The 24,174-nt window shown below is 41.3% G+C and overlaps 1 protein-coding gene across 2 annotated transcripts in view; it reads right to left on the minus strand.

Annotated features, from left to right (window-relative positions):
• SERTM1 (serine rich and transmembrane domain containing 1) overlaps positions 1-16,031 on the minus strand; it is a 31,779-nt gene extending 15,748 nt beyond the window's left edge. Inside the window, exon 1 of one of the 2 annotated variants that reach the window (XM_020783793.3) lies at positions 15,593-16,031. The gene's annotated coding sequence lies outside the window, so the exon portion shown is untranslated. Of the gene's footprint in view, positions 1-1,393; positions 2,081-15,592 lie in introns of those variants that run through there. The other variant, XM_072993789.2, reaches the window with a different exon arrangement.
• Positions 16,032-24,174: the final 8,143 nt, after the last annotated feature.

Consider the following 24,174-nt stretch of genomic DNA (forward strand, 5'->3'; position numbering starts at 1 on the left):
CCTAGGAGTTTTATATCACCATTTCTTTCTAACCCTCCTGGTTGGCAGTAAACAGGAACAGACCATCAAGTGCTGCTGTAGGCTGGTACATTCTGACCAAAACTGCCAGATGGCCCTGAGTGAAAACTAAGATATCTGAATGACAGCTACCTTCACATTCCTGCCAAATACTTTGCTTTGGGGATTTGGCACAACGGATGGCACAAGCCGAACCACTTAGTGCAGAACAGCTTCTGCATATAAATTTGTAGGACTTCAGTCACTTTTAACTTTCTGTGGTATAAACAGTTAACTTTAAGTGCTGCTAAATTAAATCTGGCACAATATCTATAGCAACAATATCTGCTCTTAGAACTGATATGTAAGAAAGAGCGTCACAGTTTTTAGACGGAAGGATTGGCATCCTTGTTCGATAATACAAGAAGCAGCTGGGCCATGTACCTTAACATTGTGGGTGGTTTAAAGAAAAACTCTGGGCTATGGAGCGTAATCCTTTCTGTGACCTTGAGGCTTAACCTACTCTGCATACTGTACATTCCTTGTGCCTTTAACTCCAGAGCATGCTTTCAGAACTATGAGTGGTTTATTTTTAATGTTTAGAAAAATCAAAATACATACATAACTTATACATATGAGACATTTTTCCTGTTTCCGACTTTCTGTGCTGCTCTGCTCCAATATCACAATTATTAACTCCACTGCCCTGAGCTTTACTTAGAGACGTCCATCAATTATAGTAATCAGCGGAATTCAGTGGCAATTTAGATTCAGCTTCCACAGTGGAATGGCTTATAACACACTGAGGAAGCTTTCTCAAATTGCCTGATTCGCTGGACTCCACAGAAAGCCAAAGTTCCACCCCCTTCCTCTCAGTTGCTCACAAAGGAGCGCAGACAACACCAGGAATTTCATCCAAACTTTTATTTTAAAAGGCATCTCTCTTCTCTTAAAAGAAACCACGTTTCCTTCAGATATCCTTAAGAACTCTTGAAAATAGTTAAGAATTTTTCTTAAAATAGCTTAGCATTCTTTTTAAAATGGTTAAGAAGAAGGTTCTCACAAACATCACCTTCAAACAATGGGAAGCACCGTGACACTAAAATCTACCACTGGAACAAAGCAAAATTAAAAATAAACCATGCTTTCTGCAGTGACAAAAAGGTACAAAAGTTATGGAAAAAGCCAGCAAATGAAGCCAGATAAGCTTTCCCTTGTGTGGATATTGGGGGAAATGCTGATTAATTCAATGCAAAACCTTATAAAGAAAAAAAATGCTCTTTTAAGTTAAAATTTTAAATTTGGAAAGTCAACACAGATTTTGAAATGAGAACCAGAAATTCAGTCCTAACAGGTCTATCAAGGTAAGTGAGAGATATTTAAGGAGTGGTTTTACCAGTTTCATCTTCCTTGGTGAGCTTTCATGGTTGCATGAGGTTTCGAAGCCAGGTCTCCTGAGTCCTAGTCCATCACTTTCTCCAATACAACACACGGGAACAACCTGTTCCTATGCATAGCAGAATAAATTTTGGGCCCATTCACTGACTTAAACAGAAGACAATGGGTTTTCTATGGAATATGATTTTTTTAAAAAGGAATCCCATATAATGATTGATAGTCTTTCTCCCATCCTCTCCCATTTCTATCTGGCCATGAACTCTAGACAATCCAGATTAAAGCAAGAGAGAGAGGTGATTTCAAAAAGATTTTTCTGATAAGAAACACAAAGCCTAGCTGACTATCTGTGTATTTCAATCTCCTAGCCCAGTGATGGCAAACTTTTTTGAGCCGGAGTGCCCAAACTGCAACACAAAACCAAATTATTTCTTTTGAAGTGCCAGCACTGCAATTAAACCTGAATACTGAGGTTTTAGTTTAGAAAAAAACAACTCATACAGTTGTTTGAACTAATCAACACTTTTTCTCTTAAAATAAATACACAAACAGAGCTTTCAATGGTACAAACACTTTTTAATTGAAAAAAACCATCGACTCTAGTAAACGGAAACATTTATTAAAGTAATACATTGTACACATGGCCTGAAGACAAGTAATTTATACAAACGTTTAAATTAATTCTGTGCATGTACCGTATTTTTCGCTCCATAAGACGCACCTTTCCATAAGACGCACCAATTTTTTAGGAGAAGAAAACAGGAAAATATAATCTGTTTTCTTCGCTCCATAAGACGCACAGACTTTCCACACCCCTGTTTTGTGGGAAAAAAGTGAGTCTTATGGTGCAAAAAATACAGTATTTTTTGATAAGAGATACCGTACTCAACTTGTAATATGATTATGTGCCAGACTGAAATTGTATGGGGCAAGCCTTACTCTAGGTCTTTTCCCTGCTTCTACAGATGTTGGATTAGTAAAAGTAAAAGTCAACCTGTATTAGTACAAGCAAGATAAACAAGAAAACTAAACTTGCTTAACACACTTTAAATGACTTCTAAACTAGTGACTTGGATTGCAAACACTGCATTAGGTAATAGTTTGAATTTGGAATGCTTTAGCACAATTAATGCAATTTTTGATGTTGTATGCATGCTGATAATTTGTCAGACCTTGGCTCATATGCCGTTACTTTGAGAGCAACACAGGCAGCACTCAGGTCATCGGTCAGTCTGTTTCTGATATCAGATTTGATATAATTCAAAGCTGAAAACAGCTGCTCAGAAGCATAAAATGACCCAAACAAAGTAAGAAGAGCAATCCCAAGTGCTTTCATTGACTTAAAATTATTTGGCAGAGAATTCCACACTTTAAGGATTTCATTTTCAGAACTACCAGCTGTGCTGTCCTTTGTCATCCCTTCGCAATCTGTCTTCTCCAGTGTTGCATGCAGGTCATAGAATTTATTTTTCCAGATAGAGTTTTCCTGAAATTCCAATAGCTCCATTTCCAGATTTCCAAAATCTAACCAGTGTTAGCAGGAAAGATAGTTCTTCAAATGTGGCTTTATCTGGAGAAGTAAGAAAACATAGGATTGTCTCCATCTTATGGAACTCTAAACATCTGTTCCTAAAATTCTCCCTTGCAGCTGCTACAATGCTAGAAAATTCCTTGTAGATTTCCTGATGGCATGTAGGATTGTCCATAAATATTGTAGAATTTTCCAAATGTAGTTTTAGATTTGGAAAATATTTCAGCTGCCCACTTTCAAGGTCTCTCAAAAGCTTGCAGTTTTCTCTTGAATGTTCTGATGTCACAAAACATCCTCTCTGCTGTTTTCCCTAAACCTTGCTGTTTTTTGTTCAGTACATTGACGTGTGCTATAAAATCTGTAAAAAACATGAGGTTGGTAAGCCAGGCCATATCAGTGAGCTGTGAATATTCTTACTCCTTTTCAGTCATAATCAACCTAATTTCATCCAAGCATGCTACAAATCTCTCCAGGACTTGTCCTCTGCTCAGACATTATTGTACTTAAGTAAAGTATTATACTGTGCCTGGACTCCATCAAGAAGTGCTCGAAACTGTTGAAAATTAAGAGCACGAGCCATGATGTAATTCACCATTTTTGTGACATCTCTGAGGATATTATCTAAATTTTTGCTATTTTCCCTGGCACAAAGAGCTTCTTGATTTATAGTACAATGAAACAGAATCACCAGATGTTTTACTTCTTTAATAAAGAACTGTATGAAATCAGATGTAACCCCCACCATGCAAGGTGCCCTAGTAACTGGAACTACTTTTTCTGCTCTTATGTCTTGTGACAAAAAAGCCTCCATCACAGCATTGTAGATATCTCGTCTTTGTGTTCTTCCAGGCAAAGACAACAGTTTCAGCAGCTCTTCTCTCATGATGTTGCCAACAGCATAACAGAAAATTACTGCTGTGTATGTGTAGGCATCCTTCAGTCTTGAGAGACTATGGTCACGTGCGCTGAATAGAGGTATTGAAAGAGCATCTAGAGTAGCTGAGAAGGCCAATTCAAGAGTGACAATCCCTTCCACACTGAAGACAAATACAATCTGTCCTCTGTCCAGCTCCCTGATTTGGCTTGTTTCAGGACTGCCTCAGCCTGCTGAACAAGTGTCTCTTCAAACTGGGAGAGGCCATGATGCACCGCCTGCTTCCAGGCTGAATGCTCAGATGTCAATGTTTTCCATCTGTTGAGGTCCATTCCTAAGTCCTTTAGATCCTGCTTGCAAATATCCTTGTATCACAGCTGTGGTCTCCCTCTGGGGAGCTTTCTTTGCACTAATTCTCCACACAGGAGATCTTTTGGAATCCAACTGTCAGCCATTCTCACGACATGCCCAAGCCAACGTAGATGTCGCTGCTTCAGTAATGTATACATGCTAACAATTCCAGCTTGTTCTAGCATTACTCTATTTGGAACTTTGGCCTGCCAGGTGATACAAAAAATGTGTCAGAGACAACACATGTGGAACGTCTTCAGCTTCCTCTCCTGTCATGCACAAGGGGTTCAGGACTCACTGCAGTACAGGAGTATGCTCAGAACAAAAGCTCTATAGACCTGGATCTTGGTATATGCCGTCAGCTTCTTGTTAAGCCATACTCTGTGAGTCTAGACTCTAGAGAACATGGTAGCTACTTTGCCAAAGTGCTAATTAAATACACCCTATTTATATGCATATGAGATGGATTAACTCAATAAAGAAAACCACAGTCTTTTGTCTGTAAGAACTTTTGTTTGGTGTTGCAGTCAAAGAAAACTTTCGAAGGTTCTTTTTTCATGGTTTAATGAAAGAGTCAGTCTCTCTCTTTCACACACACACATACCCTCACACACACTTTTGAAGGTTCCTTTTTGATATTTTTTATGAAAATGAGTCTCATTCATTCACTCACACACACACACACACACACACACACACACACACACACACACACTTTGAAAGATTCTTTTTTTCATGGTTTTATGAAAGTCAGTCTCTCTCTCTCTCTCTCTCTCTCTCTCTCTCTCTCTCTCTCTCTCTCTCTCTCACGTGCACACACACACCCTTCCTCCCTAAATTTTCTACAGTCAGTTGCTTCAGCTCACTATGACCCCGTTTCCTTTCATTACATTTAGACAAGCTTGATGAATCCACCCATCCCCCTCTCACGCACATTCCTTCCCGCCTTAATTGGAGCCTTCCCTCCTGCTTGGGGGTGGGGGAGTAGCAATTCACAAGCCGGATTAACTAACTGTGGGGGGCTCTTCTAAAACAGTAAACAATAAAGCAGCTTTAGCTCTGATCTTCAAAAGAACTAATTTACAAGTGCCGCAACCAAGGAAGGTAGCAGGGAAAGGTGGCTTACGATCCTGAGGTTTGGCTGCGAGGGGGTAGTGATCTGGTGACTTATGGCTCACATGCCGATGGAGAGGCCTCTGCATGCCAGCTGTGGCATGTGTGCCATAGATTCAACATCGCTGTCCTAGCTTTTAAGCATATCTAGACTGAACTATATTAGATCAAAAATTCTCCAGGGCTAGATTTGAATCCTTTTTAAATATTACTTTTACCTTTTCTATTTTGGAATCACTCAAGCCTGAAATCAATCCAATTATAATAAATATCTAATGCAACAATGATTACTGATGAATACATCATTAATAACAGAATCTATTCATAATGACGTTTCCTATGCTGATGTTCAGTGTCAAAAAAAGATAATGGAAGTCCACCATGTCCTCTCTTTGGAATTGCAACCTGACAACACATTCAAGCTTAAATACAGAAAATAAACTTAGTGTAATAACCTGTTACAGGCAGCCCTGCAATCAAAGATATACACACATCTATAACACGCTCCCTAGTCATTACAGAACATCCCTCCCCTTTGCTGGCTGTTTGCTATCCATCTTATTTTTCTCTTTTTTTAAGAAAAAACACCCCCTGAGGAATTGACTGTGTGGCATTGTCTTCAAATGAGACCAATATAAATGATCCCCCTTCGGTTCTGATCCTTTCTCATTGCCCTAGGAATCCCTTTAACATATTATTTTCATTTGATCATTTCTTCCTAGGATTGCATGCACTGCAGTGGTTCTCATTCACAGCTGAGACAACAATGTCTAGAGAATCCTTGACTAATTAAGCATGCTGGCCCTGGAATGCCAAAAATAATAATTAAAAAAAAAAGGAGCAGCAACATCTCTTGGCACAGAACTCTGCTCATTCATTTAACTTGAAATTCACTGAATATAGCACACGATCAGAATCGTGCTCAGATTTCACCAAAGAGAAGCAGCTGGATGAGTACCATCACATAATTGCAACCCAGGTTTGTTACTATGTTACTGAGTAGGGACTCAGGATGGAGCTAAGCTAATCACAAGTCCTTAGAATTGGCCGGAATCTATTGGTGCAACTCTGCCTGTGGAAGGCTGATGACATCATCAACGGGGATATTTTCAGAGATTAAAGATTCCTATATTTGCACTGGTGAACCTATGGCACCTATGGCTATAGCATAATCCCTTTCATCATGTGGAAACCATGGCAGCTGTGAGATGGGAGGGGAAAATATTTCATTAATGAAATTCCCTGCCACTGGGATGACATTACCAGCAAGCTCATCCTGTCCTATGGATTAGATGTCCATGCACAGTCGCACAAACTAGAAGCAGCCAATTAGATACATCAGAGTGAGTACTGAGCCCACAGATCTTCTTAAAACATGTAGTCAAGCTAGGGCAAGGCCAAAACATTTTGCTGCAGAAGGCATCAGACAAGACAGAGTTTTCCCTCCAGTTCACAAACCTGGACTGGCAGTTCAATCCCACCTACACACTCGCAAATAGATAATGTCCTCCACAACTCCAGTTTAGAGCACTGGTTCTTAACCTTGGGTTACTCAGGAGTTTTGGACTGCAACTCCCAGAAGCCTTCACCACCAGCTGTCCTGACTGGGGTTTCTGGGAGTTGCAGTTCAAAAGCATCCGAGTAATAAAGAACCACTGGTTTAGAGGAACCCACGTCAGGCTTTGGGTTATAAACAGCTCTTTCCTCCAACATACGTAAGAAAGCAGCTGTGGAGTTCAGGAGGAAAAACCAAGAGGCTGCCAACACTGCTTGTAAATATCTGTTACCTAGGCTGGTTGCCTCACGTCACCAAATGGTAGGGTTGGCTCTGAATCAGGCATCCTAACTATTATGACCATAGGTATTCAGCTCAATTTCTAATAAAAGCATTGAGACATGTCTTGGGCAAAACGTTCTTCAGAGTTTGGTATTTCTATCCACCAGGGATGGGGACTTGTGTCACAGGACTCACTGTCAAGTGGGACTTAAATCACACCAGTAACTTTGTGGTCCCCCCCCCAACCACTCAGATTCAATTTGCAACTCGTAACCCACCCATGCCCTCCCTTTTCTCTGCAGGAAAAAAACCTGTTTTTAATAGGGAATCGGACGGGGCTTGGGATCCAAATGTTTTGCCAACATTCCTGCTATCCACTATTTCCATTTCTGTTCTCTATAACAAGAAAGGAAACCCACCTCAGGGAAATGATCCTACTAATAGCCACAGGATCAACTCATAGCACCTCGGCCTGAACAATTTTATTGCACAGAGTCTTTTCTATCTCCAAAATTAAAATAACATTTCAACAAGAGCTTGTTCTGTCTGCTTTATTTGACAGATAGCCAGAGGAAACACGGCTTTTCCCCTGGTGGCAACTACATAAATGGAATTCCTTCTTTAGTTCCCAGATGGGCTAGTGTGCTCTTCCATCCTTAATAACTAGGCCTACAAAGGTATTTTATTCTTGTACTGTCTTATTTATAAGATTTTGAGAAAAGCTAATGTTGGTTTGGATCCAGATTTAGTTACACTTAGAACAGATCCACTGAATTTAATAGCACTTAAATTGTTAATCACTAACATATCTCTCTGATTTCTGTCGGTATATTCAGAATTCTATGCTAGGAAGTTCTAGCAAGCTCTCCTGAACTACGGCAAAGGATGCTAGGTACCTCATCAAACTACAGTGGTGCCTTGACTTACGAACTTAATCCGTATTGGAATGGCGTTTGTAAGTCAAAACGTTTGTAAGTCAAAGCACATTTCCCATTGAAATGCATGGGAACGGGTTTAATCCATTCCAGCATTTCAAAATAAAATAAAATAAAATAAAATAAATAAAACACTGCAAGCCCCTGGAGCTGCAAAAAACAAAACAAATAAAGATAAACATAACCGCACCAGCTTAATCCCACCCAAAACAGTTTTAAAAATGCAAAAAGCAGCACCTTACCTCACCACGAAGCCTCCTTTGAAGCCACCTGGCCATGCTCAGCCTCCTGGGCTGAGACCACCGTCGGTGAGAGGCCTCCAGGAGGCCTCCCGGGCCTCCACCGCTGCCTGGCCTGGGCTCCACCATTGCTGCCCAGCCAGGATGGGTCCTTGCCTCCGGGCCGGGCTCTAGCTCCCAACATTGGGTCCATCCGCAATGCTCGCTTCCCGGCCAGGCTCTGCCTCTTGGAGCTTGGACAGGAAGCAGGCAACATGGACAGACCCAGCACCGGGAGCCAGAGCCCAGCTGGGATGGGTCCTCACCTCCCCGCCGGGCTCTGCCTTCCAGCGTGGGGTCCCTCCTCACTGCTGACTTTCCAGCCGGGCTCTGTCTCCTGGAGTCCGGCTGGGCAGCGGGCAGCACAGAGGGACCCCACAATGGGAGGCAGAGCCTGATGGGGAGGCCTTTTGAATTTCCCAGGTTCCTGCCTCCCACTGCAGGGGCAGTCTGCACTGCCCGCTTCCCAGCCGGACTCCGGGAGGCAGAGCCCAACTGGAAAGCCAGCAGCGCGGAGGGACCCCACAGCAGGAGGCAGAGCCCGGCGGGGAAGCTATTTGAATTTCCTGCCCCTTTCCCTGCCTTTTTCTGTTCGTAAGTCAAAGCTCACAAGTCAAATCAAAATTTTGCGGAGATGTTCGTAAGTCAAAATGTTCATAGGTCAAGGCGTTCGTAAGTCAAGGCACCACTGTACCTATCCCAGCACTTCCTTGTTTGAGCCACAGCAATTAAATATCTGTGACTGTCTGATGTAGATATACTCCCCAAGCAGTTAACGTGTTGCCTGGGGGCAATGACTAGGCCTTGTAACAACATAGATATCGTCTGCCATCACTGCACCAGCAGTAGTTCCCAACCTTGAGTCCTCAGATGTTCTTGGACTATAACTCCCAGAAATTCTGGCTGGCACAGCTAGTGGTGAAGTCTTCTGGAAATGTTAGTCCAAGAACATCTAGGGACCCAACAATGGGAACCATTGCCATACAGGATAAATCTGCTGTTCTTTGCCTACATGGAGTGACACCGTTTGGTTGAATGTAAAAGTTTCCTACTGTAGGCAGTATGCTAGTGGGAACATCTTCTTTGTCCCCATTCAAGCCACATGGGACAGTGCTCAGCTTGTGCAGTGTGAGACACTAGGTGTTTTTAACACTTTCCCTATCTAACTTAGAACCTGGAAAAGTTACTTTTTTGACTAACACTCCCAGAGTCTATAGCCAACATGGTCATAATTATGCTGACTTTGGATCCTGGAAGTTGCAGTCCAAAAGTAGCATTTATGAACTATGATCTAACAATACTTTTCATCCTCTGGATCTTCTTTGCATTTTAGCTCCTCTTCCCCTGGGTACACCATACATTCTCATTCTTGTTATTTTGTATTCCTTTTATTTATTTTTGTGCCCACTGTGCTGTTGATAGCCTCCTTACTCATTCTGTCCCAAACAAGTTCCTCACCTCCTGTAGCCTATTTTCACAAATATTCAGGAAACATATAATCAAGCATGGACAAAACATTTTGCCACCTGAGATGGGCAAGACAGAATTTCTAAAGGATGTGGTTTCTAACTACACAAGATGTTCAGCTCTGGATTAGAATTGCTTGGTTAATTACTTGCCAGTAATACCACCCCAGTGGCAGCACGTTTTGGTTTGAAGACTTCCTCCTCCCATCCTGCAGCTCCCATGGCTTCCACATGATGAATGGGATTACACAGTAGTTATAGAGGCCATGGCTCAGAAATAGAAGTGTTTAATTTCTAGCCTCCTTTCATTTCTTTACCTCTTTTTTTCCATTTTGAATTGTTATCTCTTTCCTTCCTTCCTTTTCCAAACTTTTCTCAATTCCTTCCTGCCTTTTCCTCATCTCTGTCCTGAAATTTAGATTCTTAGCATGTCTTAACACTCAGATTATATGACATGCATACTCTGGCTTTAGAAGCAGAACTCTTTTAAGTGCAAAAGACTTCCGTTTCTCCAAGATCAAGCATTTTCCGCTTCTGCATTTTGTGATTTGACTTCTTTTAAAAAAATAAAAATAAACACCTAGCCACCTGGAGATAAACTGGACTTCCTTTGCAAGCTCCGTTTTATTCCAGTATCCTCTCTGTGGCTCTTTGTTAAGCTAGCTTCCCGTTTGACGGGATTGCTTGGTGAACTGGGCGTTCCGCCTGCAGCATTCAAGCTCCAACAAACATTGGCTGCATACCTGCATCAATTCCTCTCCTGTTGTGCTATCTCACCAGGTGGGTAACAGCCTGAAATAGACTCACTCCAAGTCATTGTGACAAAATTAAAATGGCAACTTGTAGCTGTCTGGCTCTGTAGGTCCTGCTGGAGCACTGCCCTCTAGGAGAGAGATCCTGGCTAAAGACGTAAAGAACATTTGCTAAATTCTTCCTTCTCATTGATTTAGGCTGTCTCAACTTGATGAGACATCTCAACGAGAAATGTCTGAGCCCTCCAAGATATTGTGCTGTCAAAAAAAAAAGTAAGACAAGAAAAGCTGTTCTTTCTTCTCTGCATGTCTGTTCAAAACCAACGTCCTTTGCCTTTGAAAGGTGAAGCACGCAGACATACAGCAAGCACAACTACCACCCGATTGTTAAAAGAGATACATATACTTTCTCTGTACTTCTTATCCTTGGCTATACAACCAAATAGCAACCATCATTAGTTTTCACAATTTGTATTATTTGCATAAAATTCTTATATGCACTAATTGTGTTATATTGCCTACTTTGTACAAAAAATGCATTCTTGTTCTTTTGTCTGATAGCTTCGCAAAATTCTTCACTGTCTTGTACGGCGAGGAGAATAATTCTGCAGTTTCATGTGTGAAAATATGACTAGCAGGGATTTTTAACATGTCAAGCCCAGATGGCAAAGCCTGACAGTCTCCAATTTACCTTCCAATGTGTTGGTCCACTAGATGCTTTTCCTGGCATTACATTTTCCAGAATCCATGACCACTGGCCACAATGGCCGTCTACAACATCTGAAGGGACAAACGTTGAGAACCATTATGCTAGTTCTGCTGTTGGCTCACTCCTGCTTCTATCCTCCAGTATTGGTCTAGATTTAGAATTTTAATTTAGATTCTAGCATTCTCTAGATCCTGTTTTAGATTCCAGCATTCTCTAGATCCTGCACAAAAGTAATTGTTGAAGCAGATTTGACCAACTGGTTATGCAGCTACTGCCTGCTGGCTGCATGACATGTACCTCACCCATTAGCCAAATTTGCTTTCATGATTACACAATGCTATAATTCCCATAGGGCATTGACCCATGACTCTGAATTGATGACTATTAAAATTGACTATTCTGTGGGTGAGCCCCAACTCTCTCCCCAATTCTGGGTCTTCCAAGCCTTCTCATACTTCAGCTCCCCACTTGCTTTTCTGCTTAGACTCCACTGTAGACAAGCAGGCAGCTTGGCGAATAGCAAGTACAGTATTTGCTTAACTTAGCAGGACTACAGAAATAGACAATCTTTCTATAGAACCAACATCACTACCCCTGCAGGCTGAGAGCAGTGGTGTCTTTGTGATATCCGAAAGCAAAATCATTTCAACCCATGTTCCTGGAGGCAGACATTCTACTTGCCCCCTGTTATTGTTACTAGTCTCTGTGTCACTCCTTATTCCGTATGCAAAATCTACTAGAGAACCCCACGGAAGGAGGAAGCATTGACACACAACTATCCATTTCAGTTAAGAGTCGGCAGAAGTAGCAACAATAGTGCTGATGTTTGCTTTCATTGAAGTCAGCAGGAAAACTCCATGCAGCATAGCTTAGCACTGCTTCTTCACCCAAACTAGAGAAAGGTCATTGTTGGTCTTTTTATACGACAACACTGGAGGTGTGTGCCTTTATTAAGCGTGATGGAGAAGCCACTTTTGGGAGGTGTTTCTATATGCCAGTTTTGAGTAAGAAGGTTCAAATTCATTATTTGCTGGATAACTTGAAAACAGTTGTTTTGCATAATATATTGATGGACAAATAAACGAGCTTTCATGCAAGCAGGTCCACCATTGATTCTTTTCCCCCAGGCTCTTCCTATATAAATATTCAAAGGTTAAATGTCAGCATGTGTACACTGCATTTGTAGCTATGCCACTGACTTGTGACCTTTTAAATGAAGAGAAATTACAGTAGATACTCGCTTTGCTGAGTAAGGATCAATGATTATATATTAATTAGAGTTATTTATAAGGCCCTGTTATGAGGATAAAACAGAATGCTAGACCTGATAAATTCTTCTAGTACTATTGGAATACTTCAAACATCAGCTGCACCATTTCACTTGTATGTACATGCACAGTACACCCTAAGTATTGTTGTTTCACAGATGTTATTTTTGGAAAATCAGGGATACAGCAATCTTTTTCTCCATATACATTGATGACACCATCCTTATTATTACCATGTAAACAGAATGGTGTCAACTGCCTCATATAATCACATCTTTCTGTTCTTGCTATTGACTCAAAATTAATAATCAGAAAACAAAAAAAACTATGATGTGTTGCTATGTTCTAAGCACAAATTCCAAACAACAAGAATGTTTTGTGGAATTTTCTTTCATAGGATATTGGATGTGCCAAGTGGTTTGTATTGAATGTTCAACAAGACAAGACATTCCCAGTTTTCCTGAACAAATGTTTTGTCAGTGAAAACAATGTTTACAGCTTCTGTATTTCTCAAATGATTAGTATTTTGAACAACTTTTTAAAATGACTCTTCTTAGAATCTTAGAACTGCAAAACTGGAAGGGACCCTATGGATCATCTAGTCTAGCCCCTGTCAAGGAGGCACTGTGAGGAATCAAACTCCTGACCTCTGGCTCCGCTGAGCTATCCGTCAGTGTTTTGGTGCCAGTTTTTATTCAAGCCATATTTCTGAGATGCAGATGATCTGAGACATATTATCCAACTGATCCTCCATTATTATAGATTTAAGCTTATTGTATGGGAGGGTTCTGACTTAAAAGGTTTTAGGGAAATTGCCAGTTTGCACCAAAAACACAAATCCTGCAAATTTGAAAAAAAGAAGTCTATCTGCAGGATAGGTTCAGTGAAACAAAGAACATATGTTTTGCACAGAAATATTTTCATTTCCAAAGCTGAACACAAACTTTCCCAAAGTATTTTGCAATTTATAATACATAATTTGTCCTAATATTCCAGGGCAGATCATAATTTCCCTGTTATTGTCAAACAGACAGGAAACACTTTAAGAGGATCCCTCAAGAAATAAAACAAACAAAACACGACTTCAAAACATCCCATTCCCAAATTCCTATCTAACAAGATTCCCAGTCCAGCTCAGATGACAACCACAAATAAAAAAATTTTAAAATGTTGTTTCTAATTTTAACAATGAGTTTCTTCACATTTTCTACCTAAATATGATGTCTAGCTACTGTCCAAATGAGACATTCTTCATCCCCTTCTAAAATGCTTTATTTAAAAAGCTACACTGGGGAGAGGTTGCATATCCACAATCAACACTTCCTAACTGCAGGATCAAGTGACGTGCATGAGTGAAACAACCTTCACAAGTTCAAGGTGGCAAAATTTACTTCCCTATTATCTGAGAACATCCTGAACATATTGTTCAGTATCTTATTCCTAAAACATAGAGCCAAGAGGCAAGCACATATATAGTATATGTTCCTCCTGCTCCGGCAGTCCTCTTTACATGCCTGGTCTTCTATGGGTTGCAAGATGGGCTGTACCTGTCTCCTGATACCCCTCCCCTGCATCTGGCATTTCGAAATACCTTCCTTTTAAGCCTGGAGATTATACATCCCCATCGCGATGGACTTTTCCTCTTGAAATCTGTCCATTTCCCCTTTAAAGGCATCTAGGACAGATGGCATCATCACATCCTGTGGCAAGGAGTTCCACAGACTAACAACATACTGGGTAAAGAATGCATCTCCCGTTTACTTTGAGTAACACCTTCAATGAACATCTCTCTGTCCATGTGGATGCAAGGCAGCCTCCACTAAGTGCCCAGACTGCAGTTTGAACTGCAAGCTGCCCCTACCATTAAAAGAAATCCAAGTACTGTAGTAGGTTAAATAGAAAATGGCAGCAAATGGCCAGCTCTTTACTGTACTTTGTTACAACCGTATTTCTTTGGGTTGGGTTGGGAGGACACATATGGGGTTTTCTGCCCCAGGTACCAAAATAACATGGCCAGTTTGAGGTCCACAACAGGCTGTCTTGGGTAAATTGGGGAACACGTTCATAGCTCCTTTGCCTCAGGTAGTAAAATGGTTTAGGTTGGCCCAACTGGAACATATACAGTACAGTACTTCTAATATGCTGTGAAGGGATATCCTGCCCCAAGAGCTTTTTCCATTACCACAGGTTAATTGATTTTGCAGGACATTGTTCATGCCCCTCCCTCCTCCCTAACTCTCCCTTTGTATGTGTCTGGAGCAGCTTCTCTGTGAATGAGACAGAATGACAGAGAGAGGGGGGGGAGGGAGACCTCCGTCTTTCTCCACAGCCCCCTTAGCTGTGCTCGATGCAGCGGTTGCCAAAATACCTGTTAAAACTCCACGCCCTCTAGACACCAGCCAGAGGGCAAAATATGTCACTGGTTAGAGCCTTGTCAGGATGCGGTCTGGTTCTCTCTAGCCTGACAGGTGATGATGCTCTTACAACCGAGGTCGATAAGACGACGACGCTGGTATTTTTGGAAGTGACCAGCCGTGGGTTTCAAAGCCTCCTTCAACACGTTCAGAGCCAATACGCTTCTCCCGAAATAGGAGAAAGAGGGTTCCCAGTCTTTACGCAGTTTTGGGGGGAAAACCAATGGGTCGATGTCTCCGTTTCGAGGTTCCTCGCCCCTACACGTTTACTCGGGAGTAAACTTCGTGGAACTCTACAGCACTTGCCGCCGAGCAAACATTTCTACCTGAAGGGCTTTCCCCGTTCCAGTTTCCCATTACCATGCACGTTGCGATCCTGTCTAGGCTTACTTAGGAGTAAGATGGCTTAGTGGTCGGAGTGGGCACGGGCGAGGGCTGCCCTGTTCCTGGGCAGGGAGTTCCAAGGAGGCTTACTCCCAAGTAACCCGCTATTGCCCAGGGGCACCGCGGCCGCACGTTGGCTCCGCTGCCTGGAGAAAGGCTGAGGAAATGGCCAGCTGTTCCGCCGGACAAATTCCGGGCGCTGACAACGTTTTCGAGCCCAGCGCTTTTGCAATCCATAAAAAATGGACTCTGCTGGAAAATTGGGGAGGGGGAAGAAGAGGGAAGAGGGAAGAGAGGGCTGGATCCAGCACGAGGGAAAAGGAGGCGTCCAACGGCGGCGTTACTGACCTGCTCGAGTGTGCGGTTCCGCCCGGCTTTCTCCAAGGAAGGATCGCGCCCGGCGCCAGCCAGCCAGCCAGCCACCGCTCCGCTCCGCTCCCCTGCCCTGCCCTGCCGGACTCCACAGGCACCGCCGGGAGCCCGGACCGCGGCTCTCGCTCCAAGCCGCCCCTGCCAAGAGTCGGAGGGGCGCGGCGGAGCGGTTGGCCGTTCCTGGGGAGAGGCGAGGCCGCCGCCGTCCAATCAGCAGCCGGCTCCAGCCCTTATTCCCAACCTATGCCCTGCTGCTGCTGCCTCTCCCGGGCAGCGATCGCCTCGGTTCCAGTCTGGGAACCCAGCGGATGAGCTCTCGGCTGTTGGTTTGCGGGGGCCAAGCTTTTGCGTTTCGATCCATTTGGGATCTCTTGCTGCAAATTGGCCCCTTCCCGTCCCAACTCCAGCCCATAAAAAAAGCATGGCAACCGCCGCATAACGCTTCCTGCAATTGATGAGGCTGGGATATGATGATGATGATGACGGCGGCGGCGATTGTAGCCCAGTGGTGTAGTGGTCAGTTTGGAAGCGCAGAGGCTCCGTTGTGACAGACAGCCCCGACCACAGTTAGAAAAGTAATTAAAAAAAAATGCAGGCAGGTGGAGATGTACCTGTCAACAAAAGAATAGCAGGTCTTTTAGAATGCTCATGGCTCTTAATTGCCCATTCAAGTCTAAACTCCTCTGGAATGCTTTGTAATGCAACAGGAACAACTTCCAAAAATATACTGGCCCTGAGAAGATCCATTTCTTTCACACATCCTGTAAGGATTGCAGGCTATAGTTGTTTGGTGAGATAAGTTCACAAATATGAAGTCACCACAGAAAAGGCACAGTAAGAATAATCTATCTACCATTCCGACTGCTCTTGATGGCAGACTCAGAAAACAGAGTCTGTGAAGTATGGGTTATTGTTTGGAAACATTGTCTTTTATGTGCCCCAGCTAGTCAGGGGATTGTGGGAGCTGTAGTCAACACACACACACACACACACACACACACACACACACACACACACACACACACACACACACACACACACACATCCAGCCAGTCCTTCATTCCAACTGGTCTCAAACAGCATAATGCTTTAAAAGTTCAAAAAATGGCACTTTAAATCACTTCCTGTAAGGAAGCACAGTCTGCTCCTGCTCAGAGGGCCACTACTGGCCATGCCGCTCAGGGTATTCTGGGAAGTGTAGCATGGAAACCAGTGCTGATCTTGTGCAGGGCAACATTTAATGCCCCATTTCCAATGCAGGTGCTGGTAACATACACTGTGAAAGGGTCTTGCATGAGACACAACATTCACAGAAAGCATGAATGACATTTCCCCTGTGCACACAGGCTTCTCAATGGAGACCAAATCCAGCCTTCCAGTTACCCAGTGATAAGTGGTAGTCTTTCTCAAGACTAGCCATTTCAATCTAGCCATTCTTTCTGTTAAATTCAGTTTTTCCCTGCTGGAGTATCTTCCTGAGATACAAATTTTTTAACAAGAGATATCCAGAATAGCTGACAATTCATTACCCTATATGTCATATATATTATATTAATAAATTCATCTTTTAAAAGGTAGGCTCCATCACTTCCCTACATACAAATCTGTGCAAAATATTAAATGTTGTGCTGCATCAGTCAATTATTATTTAATATTTTTCTAATCATGTGCAAAATGTATTAACAGTCAACCTTTGTGCCTGATAGGACTTCCCAAGGTCACCTTGTGCATGTTGCTTTCCTAAGTTCAGCAAAGGAATTTGTAGTAAGTTAACTGATCCTTGTTGTGTCTCATTTCTGCACGTGAAGCCAGCAGTAATGTACGCAACTTATTCAGCAGTGAGCTCCATTAAAACAAGGGGATCACCATCTGAGCATCACATGATGTTTTAAAGGGAAATGCTTGTTTTCTGTGATTATTCCATTCTTTCTGTCACAAATTGTTTTCTTCCAAGTGTCTTGCAAATTAAGCCTGTGTTTGTTTAGTTTCAAATGACCAATCACAAAACAAAACATGCTGGAATGCAATTTATGGAGATGAGAAAAACTCATGCTATTACAACCATACATCTTTTATCACTGAAGGAAACCCTGCTAAGTGTATTGTCTTGTTTCACCCTCAGTAACCATGCACAGGAGAACTGCACTATGCCTAAGAGATAAATGAAGGAGGCTCAACTGATACCAACTTTGGGTCAGATCTTTACCCCTGGATCCTTGTCCAGCTGTAGGCAGTCAGAGCTAAGTGCCTGGAATGGATCCTTTGCCATCATTTATACTAGTAAGCCGCACCAGAGTAAGAGAAACTGCTGTATCAGTATTCTATTCCTGCCTATTAGGCAAAAAGAAAACAAAAATGAAAAATAGACAAACATGTTGTGGCACCTTAAAGACTAACGGCTATATTTCAATGTGAGCTTTTGTGCACAAGTCCACTTCTTCAGACACTTACCTGTGGCTACATCTTTTAATGGAACTCAAAGGACAGTGATGCAACAATCCAATCTTTTTCCCTGTAGCTTCTGGCAGTAACACTGATAAGGCTGTGTGGGCATTAACTTTTCCACCTCAACATCCTGAATAATACAAAAAAGCACAAAGCTCTTGTCTTAAAAAAAAGAAGTGAAAACGGAGCCTTGTGGCACAGTGGTTAAACTGCTGTAATGCACCCAAACTCTGCTCATATCTCAGGGTTCAATCCTAGGTAACTGGCTAAAGGTTCAGTCAGCCTTCCATCCTTCTGAGGTCAGTAAAATGAGGACCCAGCTCACTGTGGGGGCAATGTGTAGCCTGCATAATTAACTTGTAAACCACTCAAAGAATGCTTTAAGCATATGGGGTGGTATATAAACAGCATGCTTTGCTTTTTTGCTTTGCTTTTGAATTATGCTGCTACACACTCGAGGGCATATACCCCAGACTCCTTGGTTAACTGTGGGGGTCTGCCAAAGACCCACTGCCCTTCACACTTTATCTATGGGCAGACAAGACCATTACTGTGATACTGTTGGAGCTGTTGCAAACACTATTGCTAGGGAAAGCTTGAAAAGGCTCTTGGTTTGAATGAGCAGAATCTTGGTTGCTTCTTCTATTCATGCAACAGTTGGTCGCATGGAGGATTAGACCGTTTTCAAGCTTTCACAAGAAAGTTATCTAGGAATTGCAGAAACTGCTCAGTTCTTCCCAAGCAGACCATTGTACCAGTGGAAAGAAAGGATAGGATTTTGCCCCATGATTCCAGGTGGACACAAGTTTGCTTTCCTTTACCTATTTAGAACTGCAGAGCTGGAAGATGCCTTATGGATCATCGAGGCCAGCTTCTCCCTCTTAAGGAGGCACAGTGGGGAATTGAACTCCCAACCTCTACCTTCTGAAATAGTGAAAAATTGTGAAATAGTGGCCAGAGTCCTGTTGGTGATTTATGCTGATCACATTGCTGATTGCACAATCAGGCACATGACTTGTAATGCCATTGGCGCCTTGTTAGTTAACAGTGAGTTATGCAGTTTAAATTATGCACATCTAATTATCAAACAGGGTTCTGGCCAGTGTCAAGTAGTGAAGGGAAAACTGCTTAAAAGCCTGGAACCTCTGGACTGTGTGGAATCCACAGTGAGCTTTGCAACATTTCTGCAGTTGAATGACATTATTTCATCAAAAAAATATTGTAAGACTAGTAACGCCCACCCCAATCTAAATACTTAAAAGGATGGCCTTCCACATGATGACAGCTAGGAGAAATTCATCACAAATAGCAGGGAGAAGTAAGTAGTATAAGAGAAGGGGAAGCAATTGTAATTTGAATACCTTTTACCCATGTATATGCTCGTCCATCTGTGTGGACACATACACACACTCATATTAGACATCCTCTGAAAGGCCAGCTGCCACTTTTTCTTATTCTTCTGAAGCTAACCTCTTTGTATCTTAGCATCCTTTGGCCTTAAGGGAGAAAAAGACAAATATCTCTAACTTCATCACAAAATAGAACAGTATAGTTGCATAAAATACAGACTTATCAATGTTGGCATTAAAAAAAGAGAGAAGAAGATACAATCAGATTAAGGTCTCCAGAGAGTATACTAGCAGAAACCTAGCCCAGGAATTATGTAGGCTGCTTCCCCTCATGAGATGAATGTCTTCTCTCAAGCCTACCCAGTAATATAGTTTGTGTCACCAGCTCAGAGAATGCAGGAATTATAAATGTTTTTACCTCTTCTTCTGATTGCATGGTACTCTTGGCTCAAGAGGACTCTGAATTTGCACTCAGCCACAGAGTCTTAAAATCCCCCTGTACTGTATTTAGTAACACTAACACGAACAGCAGCAGCAGCAACAACATAGAGGAAAGAATTTTGATACTGAATTTTCCCTGCTGTGGGACACAAGCTCATAAAGAAAGTACAGAGGCAGTCTCAGTAGACTGCCAATAGCCCATGCAAGCTGCCAGAGCAGCACTAATTGTTTTGGATAAGGTTCTCCTGATTTTCAGTTCGACCTGCTTTAACATGATCTTTGTAGTGCTGAATGAACAGCTCCTGCTCCGTGCTTTCCCAGTTCCCATTGGCACCCAATCTTTACTAATCCGTCATTCATTTATGACAGAATGCCTGAGAATCAACAGACACAATCATTTTCAGTTAATACTGTATGATCTAACAAACCATAGTAGTTTGCATATCGTCTAAGATATATTTGTCCACTATGATGGGTGCTCAAAGTGAGTGATGTTTATTTCAATAAATGTTGTCTCAGGCCAACATGAGTGATTCCAAAGAGGTTCGGAGCGCATTATGCAGCTCATATTCTTTTCATATCCTTTCCCTTTGTTCTTTCTGACTAACAAGGAAATCCATGAAATACATGACTGGCTGTTTTGATCAGTATGCAGGTTAGTTGTGTTTATCTTCCACCAGCATTTCAGTATTCAGGCCCTATGTACAGTCTACTTGAACTATGACTGCTTCAGACTTTAAATCCAACTTGGAATGCACAAGAGTTCACATTCAATAAAAACCCAATACAAACTATAGCTATTTGTTTCTGTCATTTCTGTCTGGCATAATCTTGTTCTGTTATAAAATAAATGGAATGCATTGTTGTCAGCAAAGTTGCACTTGACTTGACTTTTTTCACCCTAATTATTCTTAAAATTATATCAAGTCATATATAAATATTCCAATTTTACCTCTCTTTTGAGCATTGTTGCATCTCCAGTTTTTATCTATTTGATTTTGTCTATATTTTTAAAATCAGCCATTAGCTACGTCTAGTTTTAACGTGAGTTTTCACATATCCAAACAAACAAGTAAACTCATTACTAGGATCTTATCCTTCATCAAATATTCTCCTTGGTACATAAAGTAATATCTCTATGGTGTTTCCAGGCAATCTCCCCAGTCCTACTAATTATAAAACACATGCCAATACATCAATTAAATCTTTTCAGTATTTTGTTTCAGCACAATGTTTAATCCTTTCCATGCTGGGAAAAGCACTGTCCATGTCTGAGTTAAATCAGAATGAAAACAGGAATAAGAATCTTGCACAGACACAATGCACTATTGCAGAGAGGGAATGTGTAACTCTCTGGATGTTGCTGGACAGCAGTTCTCATTACATCTAAACAATAAAGTTAATGGTGAGGGGGTCATGGGAGTTGTAGTTCAACAACATTTAGAGGGACCTGCATTCCAAATTGTTGCAATATTGTCTGAAAAAAGACCAAAAAACTAAGATGTACTGTATCACCAGAAGTATTACAACCGTACACCAAAGTAATCCTGTGATTGAAGTGTTACTTTTGGATTCAGCTCATGTTTACATTGGTTTAAATGATTCAACTTAGCTTTAAGATTTCATTCATGTATTCATGAACCCTTTAAAACTTGCATCCTTTATTCTACAACATGTGAAGAAATATTTCATTGACTCTTTTTTTTTCTTTCTTCACAAATATGTTTGCTCTTGAATTTCACTGGATGACTTCACATTATTATGTTACAGGAGAGGGAGGAAAACAAATTGTCTGTTATTTTTTTAATACAAACCATGCATGATTTTATAATTCACGTCCCACCTTACAGTGCAATCCTACACACATCTACAGATCTCAGCTCAATTGGATGTACTCTTAGGTACCTATGTGTAAAGTTTCAGGCTCATGACCATATTTTTCTTAAATCAAACATCACAAATACTCAAGGCTTTCCCCAGTCTTCCCTTTCCATCAATTTTTTTCAGTTATACAATATCAATTTAGAAATGGGTTGACTAGAGCAGTAGAGGTTTCAAGAATGCAGCGTTTACTGAATCCAGGGATTTTTCTTTAAAAAGTTTTTAAAAGTGTTTTTCTTAAATCAAACATCACAAATACTCAAGGCTTTCCCCAGTCTTCTGAACCGCCCTTTCCATCATTTTTTTTCAGTTGTACAATATCAATTTAGAAATGGGTTGACTAGAGCAGTAGAGGTTTCAAGAATGCTGCGTTTACTGAATCCAGGGATTTTTCTTTAAAAAGTTTTTAAAAGTGTTTTTCTTAAATCAAACATCACAAATACTCAAGGCTTTCCCCAGTCTTCTGAACCGCCCTTTCCATCAATTTTTTTCAGTTGTACAATATCAATTTAGAAATGGGTTGACTAGAGCAGTAGAGGTTTCAAGAATGCTGCGTTTACTGAATCCAGGGATTTTTCTTTAAAAAGTTTTTAAAAGTGTTTTTTACTATTGTTATGTCTTTATTTTTTAAATATAACTTATATAGTTTTTAATTATGACTGTTATGTTGTTTTAACTGATTGTAAGCTAACATTCTCCTATGGGGTAGCCTGATCCCCACAGGAGAACAAATGCTGCATCTTGAAGCACCCCAAATGGCTGTATGGGTGTCCCCCCTCAACCACAAGGAAGCAGAAACAAGATGGCACTGTGCCACTTTTCGGGTAGATTTGTTATGAGCTATCATGTTTCTTTACTTAAGAAAATAAAATTATTGAAAAATGTGTTCCCTCAAGTCATTTCCTGAAATAAAGTATCTCTTGATGCTGCAGCTGAAAGACATGGTCAGCCTGAGACACTTTGCCATCTGAGATAGCGCAAGAAAAATAATCTTCAAGTGAATATGTAGTTTTCAAAGCCAGCCCACTGATTTTGGTACCTTAGACAGAAACTCCCAGAAAGACTTCGTCACCTCTCTCACTGTAAAATACAACAATAATAAGTGACAACCTAAACCTGCTTCACTCTGTCTAATGGTAGGACCAGCCCTTTGAAGAGCTAATATAGAATCTGATCTTAAGGTGTTCTGGCATCCCACCCACCCCTTCTTACTAGTTTAACTGTCTCTCTTTCATACATTTCTAAGATGAGAGAAATAATTCCCCATTCATACCAACTCGATTTGGCCCATATGCAAAAGTTCTCTACTCTATTTCCTCACTGAAGGAATGCAGGCTTGCTCTGCACTCACTCCACTACTGCCATTTGCTTTTTCCTTCTTTTTTCTGTTTCTGTTGAAAATATGCTTAATGGGAGAACCAAACGGTTACAATAAGGATGCAGTTGTTAAGCAAGTACCCACATCAAGCTTTTCATCTTCAGCTTCACTCAAGTCTAATTCATGTTATTAATATCTTCCAGCCAGTGGCAGCTGATGATTTGCAAACATGAATAAACTATCAATCTCTCTTTTATAGTTTCTTTGTTCTGATATTATATTCTCTTGACTCTGAGTTACCTGAAATGAATAGTATTTTCCTGGATCCAAAATGGAAGGCCATAGATTGGAAATGAAAGTTTGCTGCATTAATTGCAATCTTGCAAGGCTGGTCCCACCACTAGGCAGAGAGAGACCATGGCATGGAAAACTTTCTTTTTAGATTATAACTTCCAGAATCTCCCAACAGAAATAATCAATTCTTGGAGAACAGATGACTGAAGACTGGGGACAATTAATTATTAGCTATCTACCATTATTATCTCCATCTTCAAAAGGAGGGAAAGGAGATCCAGGCAACCACTGACTAGTCAGCTTGACACTGATTTAAATACAGTAGTGGTTCCATAACAGATTCAACGTTCAATATTCAATATTCAACAGCCGATCTAAGTGCACTTAGAAAGGAATACTGTGATTCCTGTATAAGTTTCTCAAAAACAAGTCAAGTAAGGTTAATCTTATCTCTGTTTTTTTTTTTTTTAAATAGAGTCACAAGCTTGGTAGATGAGGAGGTCTTGATATAGTATATCTTGATTTCAGCAAGACTTTTGAGAGTTCCTCATTATATTCTTGTGACCAAATTGGTAAAATATGGGTCAGACGATGCTACTGTTAAGTGGATATGTAATTAGCTGTATCCAAAAAGTGCTCACCAACGGCTCCTCATTACTCGGACAGAAATGGCAACCAGGATGCTTTAGAATGGTGCTGGTTATTCAGCATCCTGATAAATGGCTTGTCTGAAGGTGGGGAGAAGATGCTCATCAAATTTACAGATGACACTAAACTGGGAAGAAGACTAAGAAGGGATACGAGAGCCATCTTCATATATATATAAAGGG

The sequence above is a fragment of the Pogona vitticeps genome, chromosome 3 (genome assembly GCF_051106095.1).
Source record: "Pogona vitticeps strain Pit_001003342236 chromosome 3, PviZW2.1, whole genome shotgun sequence".
In the NCBI taxonomy this organism is placed as follows: Eukaryota; Metazoa; Chordata; class Lepidosauria; order Squamata; family Agamidae; genus Pogona; species Pogona vitticeps.